The sequence below is a fragment of the Hippoglossus hippoglossus genome, chromosome 5 (genome assembly GCF_009819705.1).
Source record: "Hippoglossus hippoglossus isolate fHipHip1 chromosome 5, fHipHip1.pri, whole genome shotgun sequence".
Classification (NCBI taxonomy): domain Eukaryota; kingdom Metazoa; phylum Chordata; class Actinopteri; order Pleuronectiformes; family Pleuronectidae; genus Hippoglossus; species Hippoglossus hippoglossus.
In genome coordinates, this window is record NC_047155.1 from 20296379 (window position 1) to 20310469 (window position 14091).

Sequence of the window (14091 nt, forward strand, 5' to 3'; positions counted from 1 at the left end):
TTGTATAGCTACACACATAAAGGCTATACTGTGCATACCAAGCCGCTACGTAGGACAACAAAAGAACAAAAAACCTTTATACAATGTTCAAATGATCAAACCACCAATCTTCTGGTTAGTGGACGACCATAACGAATAAACCCTGCATCAGAATCTCCAGTTTAACATCACATCATATGAGAAAATCATTCACCTATATCTGTAACGTTATATATTACATTAAGTACAGACAAGTACAGGCCATCATTATAAACAACAGACTGTAAAGATAATCTTACAGTTATCCTTATTTAGAAATACAAATTAAAAGTCTCTGTGTGACCTGCAGGTGTGACAGCTGATAGAATCGCCAGTGGTTAGGTAACATCTCCTTAGAGCTTTAACCACAAATACATTTATGTGTTAATCTGCCCCCCAGCACCTGCTGCACAAGTCTGTTTCCATCTTTTATCGGCCGTCTTTTATCAGACTGCCTGTCTGGCATAGTTTGGAACAGGCAGAAATACAGGCCTATAAAAGTGGTTTCCCCACATCTGCTGCTTCATATTCCTGGCTCAGATTCGTGGGTCTGGAGCCAATGTCAATGTCAGCGTCTGAGGACCGCAGGTCTCCCATCACCCTCCTCCGAACACGAGCTATAGCTCCTCAGCTCAAACAGGCCCCAGATGGAAATGGTGTGAGACTCATGTTGACAGAATTCAGGACCAAGTTTAAGGTCTCACTTTGACAATACGAATCTTAGCCTCAGGCTTTCTTCTGCCTCAACATCCATTTCTCTCTGTCTCTCCCTCCTTCTCACCCTTTCTCTCTCCTCTCCTCCTTCCATCTCTCTCTCTATCTCTCTCCCGTCTGTCTTTCTGAACATGGGGTAGCTGCGAAATTTCAAGGCTTCTTATTTATTTATCAACTCATTATGATTCCCCCTTGCACCTCAGTCCCGCAGAGGATTTTCTGGAGTAGGAGATACCTAAAACAGCCCTTATCTGAAGTCTCCTTTGTCCCCAAGTTCTTAGAAATTGTTTAACAGGATTATTACTGAGGTTACACAATCCATTATACATTCAGTTAGTGGTGGGTGGGGTTTACGTTAAGAATCATTTTTCATTGTGTTTAGAAAATGACCTCCACTGGAAGCATCCCAGGATAAGATGAAGGTGATGAATAAATAATAATAATAATAATAATAATAATAATAATAATAATAATAATAATAATAATAATTTGACATTTGTTCCAGCTAAAACAATGAAAACAATAGAGACCGGCAACACAGCTGCCCAGCTTCTAACACTCATCAGCAGTTTGTTTATAAACGACTGGGGGTATATCTCACATTGGCGGACTTGGGATTTTTCTAGACCAGGGGCCAACATTTACACAGAGGGGCCAATTATATCTCCAACAACAATAACAAGTCGTGATTCAGTAAGGTGCACGGTTCACTCATTCCTCGCTTACTGTTAGCTCTTCAGATTAGAGTGAAGCCGCACATCATTTGATATACTTTTCTTTCTTCAAAAAAGCTTACAAAATAAAAATCCACCCCTGGATCTGCCCTTGATATCTCTAAGGTTAAGGCGGTTCATGTTCAATTGGACACATTTTTATATCTTGGAGTTAGATAATGGCACCATCATACTTTTTTGTCTGTTCATGTTGTGCCAAAAACTAGACAAGAGAGACAAGCTCCTAGTAAGACAACAAAAGTAAATATCCATTGGTTCTGTGATGCACCGGAGAAATAAAGTCTTTAGGAATTCGTTCAGTGTTAACAAGTCAGGGAATAAGGCACAGGAGAGAAAATGAAGCAAACTGCTGACTGTGGGTGTTTTTTTTCCCAGGTTCGCAGGGTTTGTTGCCTGGTGATGCACATGTAATTGCAACTAGAAATGACATGACTTAATGTGTTCTGGTGTAAAATGAGATTTTACAGATATGAGGTTTCGTACTGAAGCTCAATTAGCGAAACTGACTGATGCTGGGGCGGATTTCGCTACAACGGATAACAAGAGGAAGAATGTAAAAGTGTGAAATAAACAGAGATCATATATGTGGGCCTTTTCCAGAGGTTTGTGTGCTGATATTTGAGACAGTGTGTGGGACGCTGCAGTGGGAGCAGCTTCCCCCACCATGTGGTAAATGGTTTGTGACTGGTATTGAGTGATGCAGCCGCTCTAGGATACCCAATGCTAATGTGTTCCGCACACAGTGTTTCATGCTGCATAGCGACAGAGCACAATTCAGAAAATGTCTTTGTGTGTGCACAAGACTACACTCAGACACAAAGAGGGGGGGAAAAAACAGTTTGAGCTACAGTTTGTGTGGTTTGACTTTACACCATCTGTGCTGTATGAAATAGCCACAGATTACACTGAGGTGCAGCTACACTGTGTTTTTCTTTTTTTCAAATATTCATCAAGGCGTACGAATGAATAAAAATGTATTTTAAGATTAAAGGGACTTCAAAGGTTACAGAAAAGTGTTGTCTAATGGCTTTCAAATTCATTGACAACACTAAGTGAAAGCGCCACGCTAATCTCAGCTTGCTGCATGACATATTAATGGCTTGTTTTGAAGATGACACGCAGACTTCTCAGTGTAGCCCGTCCATCAAAGCCTCCCAGGACTCTGTGTTCTCCCCTCCTTGTGTCTTTTGCTGCTGTTTGACTCTCGTGACCTCACTTACATACCATAGAGCAGCATTATGTGATCCGTTATTTCTGGCAGGTCTCTGACAACTGTTTTCATCTTCGTGCCCTCATATTGATGAGTTAATGTGCTCTTTTAGCTTTTCATTTGAGCCAGCTGCCTGGCAAGGTGAGTCTCCCCCAGGCTTTAATGGCCTGCTGTACAGCGGAGAGTCAATCCTACCACGGACTGATAGATAAATCACACACAGAGAAGGATGGAGGTGTATGTAGAACAGCTGACTGGGAGGGCTGCAGGTTGGCGCTCTGATCCACATCTCCACATTCAGTGCTTGTGATTAGTTTGAGTAAAGAAGGAAAGCCCGCTCCTCAACTACTTTATTCATCGTTTCATTTGCCAAAAGAAGGAATTTGACATGTATGTGGAGAGAAACAAGATTGAAACTCGAGATGATGGCCACTCCATTTGGCGGGAAAAATTGCCTCCGACATCCTCATTTCCTCTTCCAATGGCTTCAAGACCCCCCCCCCATCATATATTTGACAAAATTAATCTACCTCTTTGAAACTGTCACTCAGCCCAGAACTGTGAGCGATCCTGTGTAATACAAATGTCCTCCTCTGCTGATTAATTTGATGGAAGTGTTGTGAGAGAATTAAAATAGGAACATTTGACGGACCATTCCATCCATCTAATTGTATTTTTTAAAGATGTCGTGCCCGTCATTGTCGCCCCTCCTCTTTTTTTTTTGTCTCATCTCGCTTGTGTTTGACCAAAATGGAGAACAATCTTACATAGTAGCACTTGACAATTTTATCCTTGGAAAAAAATGTAGTCCTCTGTTTCGAATGACCCTCCTTGATAGTGACACTCTGCTGTGTCTCATCAAATTAATTAACTGTCTGATGGATCATAAATCAGCCTACACATTAATGGGGCCTGGTTTTTTATGCTGATCCAAGCATTTCTATATAACATTGTAGAAAGTATATGGTACAAACCCTTCTTTGATCAGTACTACATCAGTACAGGCCACTTAAACTACTGTCATCCCCTGTATGTCAGATCCACACAGCCTCGGAAAAGTGTTAATTCAAATCCGCACACACAAAGTTTCACGAGTCTGCAGGGAGCTGTAGATGACAATAAAACAGTCTGAATCATTGGTTTCTCTTTTTCTCTTCCCTTTTTCCCCTACAGTAACCATTATTGAAATTTGATTCTAAAGATGTGGACAATGTTCAGGTGGAATGAGTAGAGTTTAAGAGGTTCGGTAAGTTAAATAACATTTCCTGTTGTTAAAAATAGATCTTGTACTTTGGTTCACAGCACTGACACGGCGTTTCTATCTGGTTAAATATACAACAACAGGACCAAACTTCACTATTCTTAAACGTTGCTGTTAATGTATTCATCGTCCTCCAAAGACGACCTCCCAAATAACATGCAAATGAATAGTGTGAGCACAAATGTGCATTTTGTTCTGTTCATTGAGCCCTTCTGTGAGAGCCTCAGGGGTTGGTATCTCAGTTGCTGAATCAACATCTTAATTCAGACTAAACAAAGCCTTCAGCAAAAAAGCAGCTTTATCAAACTGAGCAGAGGAAACGGTGCAGGAGTGAGTGATTTGTGTGTTCAGCTGGATCAGTTGTTGGTGTCTAGTTACTCGACACCTCAGACAGACTTTAATGTGCGACAGAGACAGAGCACAAATGTGAGTGATGTCTTACTTAACTGAGTCAGCGGATCCCTTAATGAATAAACTCTGTCTACCAGCCGCTGAGCATTTAACCTGTTTGCAGTTTGCACATGAGACAGTTGGTCAATATCAAGTTCGCAATGACAGGACAAGACCCAGTTCAGCCAAGGTGCTGAGATTATTCAGCTGTGAATCAGTCCAGATTCATGATGACACTAACATTGTTTCAGGGTGGACTCAATCAGACCTAATTATATATAAGAGGTGAGTTAACTGTACATGTACTGTAAGTTCAGTTAATCTTGAATGTGACATGTGGCTATTTGACTTGACATCTCAATATGTCCTGTAACTGGGAGAGATGGACAAGAGCAGCTCTCCGCTTAGCAAAACAGTAGGTCGGGCCCACAGAGATGTATGAGACATTATGCCATGTGTACTTGTAATACCAGTCAGCGGCACAAGGGTGTCAGGGGTTACAGAGCAGCGGTGTGGAACCTACGACCATAAAAAAACTAATTGCTAGAATAAAAATACCAGGGTGGTCCCTTCTGGCTGTATGTCTATTGGGTCCATAGACTGTATATATGGACATCACTTCTCCACTTCCTTATCCAGAAATGAAGCCAGAATATCACTGCCATCTGTTGTGTTTGGAGCTAGAACTACTTAAAATGACAGAAACCATCTTTGGGATAAATTTATCTGACGTGTACTTTGATTTTTTTGATACGTTGGTCCATGTTTCCTCCACTAACATGGAGGAGACATGATTTGTGACCTATTCTGCAGCCCGCCACCAGGTGGCTTCACTTTTGGGAAGCGGTCATGTTGTCTATCTTTATTTACAGTCACAAAACAGTGTCATTGCTGACTAGCATCATAGTTAGTGTCAAGCTAAATGGATGTTGAATGTCGAGCTTTTGTTTGTTGAACAAAAAAAGACAAGCTGGTGTATTTTGTAAACAGTGTATTTGGAGACTTGATATTACAATAATGATTTTCTATCTTAAATAATAGTAAATCTGGCATGTTGTTATCATCGTGTAGGTGCTGGCTGTGTACTGCAACTTCCCTTGTTTGCTTAAAATAAATAAATAAGAAGAAAATAAACAAGAATATAATCTTTGGTTTTAAATAGAATAAACTTAAAGTTATGAGCACTATGTGGAAATATGAATATTAACTTCCTGTACCAGATTAGTGATATTGAAGTAGAGAACTCGTGTTTATTACATGCAATTAGGATGATAGGCAATGTAAAGGAAATACCACTATTTGATATCATGGTTCTTTATTTCCTGCATTCAGAAAAAGCTTTCTGATAGATGAAAGAAAATCTGAAGAAAGGGCACATGCACAGCACATAAAGTCTTCAAGTGTCAGCGCCTGCATTGAGCCCCTGGAGGAGACTACTGATGTCACATAAATCAGACATTTTATCAGATGGGAAGTGCGGAACTAGTGTGATGAGCTGTTCAAAATGGCAATTCTTTTTTTTTCCAGACATAGTGTAAAGTGAGGCAGAATCACACGTTTGAAAAATCCAGCAATCAAATAAACTTTCCTATCCCTGCATGCATCTCACAAGTATCCCAGGCGGTGACTGTAGTTGTATCTGTGTTATTGTATTTATTTTCTTTGTCCAATAAAAAGAGTAATGCCGAGTATGAGACAAGGTATTAGTGGCCTCAAAGAAGTGTCAGAGAAATCATGAGGGACTAATGGGCACACGTCAACTCCACCTCCAGCGGGATGTTGTCTTAATCCTGGAGTGTTTTGGGAGCCAAGCCCCCAGTGTTGGCTCACAAAGACAATTCTTTCAGCCTCGATCTCATCAATTTCTCACTGAAGGGTCCCCATCCAATGTTCTCCCCTTTTGTTGGGCTGTGACTTGTGTCATCTCCCAATTTATCGCACTGTGAGCGGGCAGTTTTTATCATGAAAGGTTTCTCTCCGCCTCTTTCACTCTCCCTCTCCTGCTCCCTCGCTCCCGCTCACGTTCTCTCCTCTCCTCTCCTCTCCTCTCTGCTCTGTTTTGCTCTGTTTGATGCCGCTGAAGTCTAATGGCAAGATCACAGCGTTGACACAATGTGGTCACGATTCGCAAGACTGAATTATCTTCCCCACATTTATAATGTACGGAGGCCTCTTTCTGTCAAGCTCCCTCAACTCAACTTTGAGCTCGACAGATCAGGAGTGTGCTGGACCTGATTGATAAATGTTAAAATATATGTAAACACACAATTAGCGGGTAAATATGCTTCCTGTGCCTTTTTTGTTTTGCGACGGCAAATATGCCTGAATCCAATTTACATAAATTGAATTCAATTTAATTTAAGTTAGGACTTAACTGTTGGTTCTGCAAACACTTAGGACCTCAAACAGCATCAACAAACAGCGAGATAAAGACATGCGCAACCTAGCGACAAATAGACGACAACAAAATGCTTATTAACAACAAAATGGCTTTGAAGTTGCAGTCGTGGATTACATTCTCCCCCAACTGTGTGTTAATCAGCCACAGCCAAATCCCCCTCCCCACCACCTCCATACCCCCACTTCCATACCCTGTTTGCACCCACCCAAAAAGATAAAATGACGACCATCTTAAGACCACTCGCGACTGATGAATATTCATAGCTCCATGGTAATGGCCATTTATATAATCAGTAGAGATGGGGTTGGAGATGGATCTGGGTTAATTATCAGGAGCAGTTTTAATTGCATTCTTCCTCACTACAACGATGTTAGTGTATTAGCAAGACTCCCCCTCTCTTTATATACAGTATATGCATATTTGAGTAAAAGGGAAGGGGGTTCAGAGATAGAGATGGGTGGGTGGTGTACACTCGGGCAGACTTGTCTCTTACCCCAACTGATTTAGAGACTGGAACTCTCTGTAATTTTTCTTTTTTTGCTGCTTCCAAGACTTCAGTGGATGAGAAGACGGAGCCAAGCTCCAGCAGGCTGCGGTGCCTCGGAGAGGTCTGTGAGATGCCTGCAGAAGTGAAGATAGTGGAAAACATGTTCCTAATCCTTCCTGGGGTCTCACCCTCTTAACCCCTACATTGTTCTGGAGCCTTCAGCATCTCTCCTGCTGAGAACTGGAGTCCCTATGCTGGGATGCCAGGTCCACTTGTAATTGTTTATAGAGATGAGCAGGTTTATACACATGACAGGTGGATAATACCTTAATTAATACTAATACCTAATTGTTGCTCTATACATTGTGGCGTTACGGCCGATCCATGTAGGTTAAGATGGTTTTCTGGAATGCTGGACCCTTTTCATGCACAGCACCAGACCTCTAGTTTTGAAGGCTAACCCAATTTGTTGATGTAACGGTTACCAGACTGGTTAACAAGTAGGCAGCGCAGTTACTCACTGCCCTCTGCTATCTTTTCAATGAGGCCATTATTGTCACGTGACATAAGAATCTCTGTTGCCACAACTAAAACAGTGAAAATATGATATTTCCAAGGTCTTTTACTTTGAAATCCTCCATCAGATTGTCCTGATTTTGCCTGGTGAGACTCTGAGGTGGTGAACTGTCATTGTGAAGTGAAATTAGTCGGGCGAAACAAGAAGTTTCTCAATGAGAGTCTGTTATTTTGTTGCTTAAATTTAAGCTTTTCTTCATTATAAAGTTTGATTAATTATTCATACAGTGGTAATGAGGAACATTTTTTTTAAGTCTCAATTTTCTCTGAAATAGTTTTATACGCAGTTGTAATTTTTTTACCATACATTTTATTCATTACTTATCAGTAATTCATTAATTTGTGTATGAATGTGTATTTTAATGAATAAATGAATGAATTTGTCATTTCATTAATTAATTCAGGCATTTACAAACTGAACAAATGGGACTTACCATTTACAGGAGGGTCACTTTTATTTTGAAATCACGCTAACACACTCGTAACTTAATGCTTAGAAACAATGCGCACTGTGTAATGAGTGGGGGCTAGTTTGACAGCAGTCATGTACTGCTGTACAGTGTGAGTGTCACTTGACTGACCTGATCACTTCCTGGCAAACAGGTCGCTTATTTTGCTGTTTTTATCTTCATCTGAGGCAAGAGCTTTTCTCTTCTTAATTCTCTCCCTAGCTGCTCCACCTTTTTCTTTTCTTCTGACCACGACCTTCCGTTTGACTGGCGTTGCCCCTGTGTAACTACTGTAAATATGCAGGTCAACCTGGGTCTCATAAGAACCATATGAGGTTAGGCTGGGTGAGGCATTTCTACAACATTTATAAAACAGAAAACAGGAGAGCAAAACTTAAATGAATGGATTAAACAGTGTTTGTCTGCTTTATTATAGACTGTAAGCACTAACATGTATAGATGGGTAGCATTACTTAGATTAAAGACAATTTAATAATAGATGACCTGGGACAAATTGAAATAAGAAGTTATGTAAAACACATAGCAGATCCAATGTGTGGTATTTCCACATTGTATGGAAGCTGGTACTGGAAGCTATAAGAGATTAACTTTCTGTTATGGTCTTTGATTGTTGATTTGGCAGATGTGCAGAAAAGCATCTTGGAAATGTCTTTTAGATTAGCATGTCGTCTTAATGAGCCATGTTTTGGTGACTGTGTCATACTATTTCCACTTTCTAACAATAGGAGCAGAACAACATGGCTAAACAAGAACAGCTTTATTGAGAATTTGTCTGACAAGCAAACAGATAAAGAGATGAAACCAGCTGACACAAATGTAGACACAAAGACATAATGAATCTGTTACTGTGTTATGTGATATTTAATAAGTTTTCAAGCATGATTTAGCTACTTTCCATTGAAAGTAGTTGTTCAAGGCAGTTCCACAACAGTTTTCTTCTATGTCCTCAATTTCACAGTTCATGATTTCACCTAGCCTTGTTAAATCTGGGGAAATTTCAATTTGAGCAAATCAAACCTAATGTTCACCAATCATGATTGATTAGTTTATGGTTAGTGATTGTCCTGTAAAGTCTTTGTCTTCTGATGTTGAAAGTGAAGAGTCAAACATGATCTTAAATTGAAATATTAATTCCTTGTTTTTAGTTCTCATACTAGTAATACTAGGCGTTGCTAGTCACACTTTATTGCAAGAGCGTGGATCTTACCTTTTGTCTTGGACATGCAGCCGTGGCTTCATCTTCAGCACGTTATCATTCATGAAAATGTCATCTTTACAAGTGACCCAGAGCTTTTTTGCACCAACTTATGGTACTAGCTTGCTAAACTAGCTACAGATATAAATACTGCCAGAAACAGTTTCTGAAATTACCATGAATCTGCTGCCATCATCTTTGTAAACTGCATATGTGCCATGTGAGAACAGCAAGACTAACAGGCATACGATGCTAAATAGGGCAGAGCTTAGCCACTGGTCAAACTATGAACACAAATCTAATGGATACTGCATTTCACTACAGCTGACTGAAGAAAGAAACTGCATCTTCCACTGCAGCCCTCTGGAGCTTTACTGAAGTGTCTCATCAAACAACATTGTCATCCACTGATGACAGAAATGTCAGGCTGTGATAAATAGGACCATTTTAGTTGGATGAGGAGAGGTATAAGCTCCCTCAAACAGGGATCAGGTGGTAAAGAGGATAAGAAAGGCTGGGTTCAGGAAAAGTACCACAACCCGAGGATTCTCCAGACGCTCACATTTATGACAAGGGTGGTTTTCCCTCGTCTTTCTCCTCAGATTTGCCGGCTCTCCCTCATGGGGCATCAATCACCGAGCCCCTCGTCGCCACAAACCATTCATGTAGCCTGCCCCGTGCCCCAAAAAAGAATGGCCTGTCATTTCTATGGTTAAATTCAATCCCATCCACTTGAACATGCATCGACAGGGACCCGTTGGGACGAGAGCGTCATTCATCACGCCTCAGCTGCTGTTGTTGCCGTGCATAGTGCTTTGCGTGTGTGTGCATGGCAGCAGCCCAGATTTGTCTTGAAGACGCCAGGGAAAGATGATGGGAGCGCAACGTGATCGGCAAAGCAATAGAGCATTTAAGCTTGCATCAGACAGTATGAGATTATGATTTTCCCCCTCTTCTTCTGTTTCTGTGAGGCAGGAGCAGAGCACAGCTGTAGCCGTCTCGTCTCTTAGCCCCCCTCCCTCGAATCTTACTCCCCCCACTGAGCTTCAATATTGGCAATTTTAGGGTCACAATGGGTCCCAGTGGTAGGTAAAATGGATGAGAGGTCAGGCTGTATGCCTTTGAATCCCCATGCGTGTTTTCATTTCTCAGTAATCGTTTAAGACAGCAAGCACAGACTTAGATTTTAAGATGAGGCGACCACTAGGTCTATTGTGCAGTTTTCCTTTTTTTTTAACCCCCCAACTCATTTTGATGGAATGTAAGGAGAAGCTGTAAAGTCCTTTTCTACCTCTTCAGTATGTCATATCTATGTTCTGAGAACTGCGCAGTAATACAGGACTGAAGAAACAACAAATCCTGTGTCTCCAAGTAAGATCCTGGTATCAAATTTCACATCAGCACCACAAACAAACGTGTTTTGTGTCTGAGAATTGAAGATAATTTGCCAAGTTTACACAAATCCGCGATGATAGAACATCTCAGAATGTAACCCAGAGCCAATTATAAAAACAAAATGTGTCAGCAAAGCAAATCTAGCTTACTGTCACACTTTTCCCTTCCATTCATCTGCAGCTTGATTTATGCCTAACGATTCTCAAAACGGTTCAGAAAATTCATAATTCATCATCCTTGTCATGTTTTCAAAACAACACAAAATGAATGACATTGATAATGATGCTAATCGTCCCTCTCCATTTAGGCCCATTGTTCTGTCCGCTTTGTGCTTTCACCACAAGTCCATCTGAATACTCCCCTCCATCATCATTTTCCTAATGAGTATCTTGTCTGATGTTGGCATTTAAAGTAATGCCAAGAGATGGCGTCCATTCTGATCGCCGCTATTTCTTTGGAAGCCTTTTGTTGTCCAGAGCAATTGCATAGTTGCAGGAAGCGCTGCCCACAATGTGCAACAATCTCCTCGTCTGTTCAGCTCCTTATCTGTTTTGAGCTGGAGTGAGCTATAAACACCACCAAACATTTACTGATGAAGAGTCCAATAAACAAATTTCCTTCTTTTTTTGTTTACAAGCATGAGCCGACACATTCTCAGCTTTATTTGAACTCAGTCTGCAAAAGAGAGTTGAAAACATTTCTATATTTATCCTCCCCTTATTTAACCTGTGACATTAAACATTTACATTAACCTCTGGGATACTTAAAGCTACTTCTCCAGAAGGTGGTCATGGTGCTGCAGGCTGTGAGCGGCTCTGTCGCCCAGCAGGTGTGTGCTATTCATCAGGGAAGCCTCAGTGTCTTCCCTGTCAGCCGATTCCCTCCTGCTAAAGTGTTTGGTCCCTCAGGGGAAGCCAGGCACAAACAGTTATGCAGCTTTATTGAACTTATATATCTGTTTTATGTATTAGCAGGCGCAAAGCTGTGAAATATTTACATTATTCTAGACACAGGCGAGGAGAGTTCGCAAAGTGCCCGCAATCTAAAAACAATAAAGAGCAGTCTATCTCTTTATCGCTGCCATTTTATGAAATGACTTGAGGCGGGAGATGATTTTATTGCCAGAATGTATGTGAGTCCGGAGCTTTCTGCCTCTTCCTCAGAGTCCTTTAACTCGGCTGCTTTTATGAAGTGCATTTTAATACTGTGCCACAATAGAGGCACTGACTTTTTAGGATAAGCAAGCCTGCCACATACTGTTTCACTAATAAATCATTCACTGCTATGGCTATGGGATTTTTTGAAATAGTAATTTCTTGCAGAACATCAAACTGACAACTCCACAGCTAAGCAGTGACTCTTCCTTCCCCTTGTTTTATTTTGCCTAATATGTTCATTTTGCAGTAGCAACAAACTTTTAATGAAAAAAGTTCAATTTTAATTTCTTATTACATTGCTATAGCTGATCATCCTTTCACTGTTAAGGTTTACTGTCAAGATGGGGATGGCTACCCAACCAGACACTGTGATTCTGGACAAACAGAAGAAGAAAGCAGTGGTGATAGATGTAGTGATCCAAAGCAACAGCCACATCAAGAAGAAGGAACACAAGACGCTGGAGAAGTAGGGCTGACAGAGGAGCTGGAGAAGATGTGGAAAGTGAAGGGAACACTGGTGCCAGTGGTAATCGGAGCACTCTGGGCTATAAGCCCCAAACTGGGAGAGTGACTCCGGTAGATTTGAGATCTCGGCCCAGAAGAGCAAGTGACTGCGCAAAACAATCAGGCCACAAGAACCATAAGTGAGCAGAGTGGGGAATTATATATATATATATATATATATATAATTATATGAAATAAGCTAGGGAAATTAGAAAAAAATTAAAATTTGCAAGTTGACAAAGCCAGCTTAATTAGCTTTTGTGCGAACTTGAGAGACAAAATGGCAGCCATTATGCAGGAGAAGAAGAAGAAGAAGAAGAAGAAGAAGAAGAAGAAGAAGAAGAAGAAGAAAACAGTGATTGCTGTGACTGTGATTCCCCTCTGTGTGGCAGGGCAGAGTAAATCATTGAGGTTGGTCTCTGAAGACACAATTTAAGATTAAGTTTGCAGCCAGAATAACACAATGGCAGCATTTTACTTTAATGACTGTGTATACATCCTGCGCCTTCATGACTGCGATTCCCGTTTGACCTTATGAAGAGTTTATTCTGGTGTGACCCCTGAACAGCTTGGACAGTCAGAGCCACATATGCCTTCCTCTGAAATAGCAGACCAGACCGCCAAACAGCTGCTCCTCTCCTGACCAGCCTGTCTCCACGCACCCATCATGCAACATGCTGCAGGGGCACAACATTTGCACATGTGTATACATATGTACACTCCTGTACACTTAATTCACACCCTCATGCAAAAGCCAGGACACATGCAAATTATAGATCAGACAATTTCACATGAGAGCATTACGCACCCTCTCTGATTCGCTGCACTGACTGTGACTGGATGAAGGTGACTGAAATGAAGGAGGTTTACACGTGGATATCCAAAGTGTGGGGAGAATAGACGGCAACACATTTCGGTAGACAAGACAAGTGCGAACCATTTATACAATCCACATTTTTCTCTTTGTTGTGTGCAATCATGTCAACTGAACCATGAGGGAACAGTTCAGTGTGTGAGCAAATCAAGAATCAATGTAATGATATGGCCCATTAAGTTATGAAATGAGGTTCTTCACAAATTGTTTTGCTTCTAGTAGATTTCTCCAAACAGGTTCTTCTGTAATGGGCTGGAAAGACAAACACCTCTATCAGCAAGTCAACTTCAGGCTCAGTGCTGGTTTCTACTTTTGTGCACGTGTGTAAGATAAGCTGTGCAATGAATCCTGCCTGTTAGTAGGTAAATAATTAATCCTTCATGCAGCTCTAGCAAATCTGATATGTAGATCTATAATCACAAACATGCTCAAAGCAAGTGCCTGATGTCATCTAGTGTTTTACTATTCTACTACTTTAGTACTGACAACATTTACAAAAAGTCAGAAACGCTGAAGAGTCAATCACATGCAAACTCTACATTATACTTTTAAAGTGGCTATGCTCATTTTCTGATATTAATTTCATCAACAGTGACCACACTTAATGTGGCGTGACGGGTGTAATTATAAACATAATATGGAATGCAACCACCCTATTATGATTGGGTCACATGGGAATCGGTAAGCAATCATGTATGCCGCCTG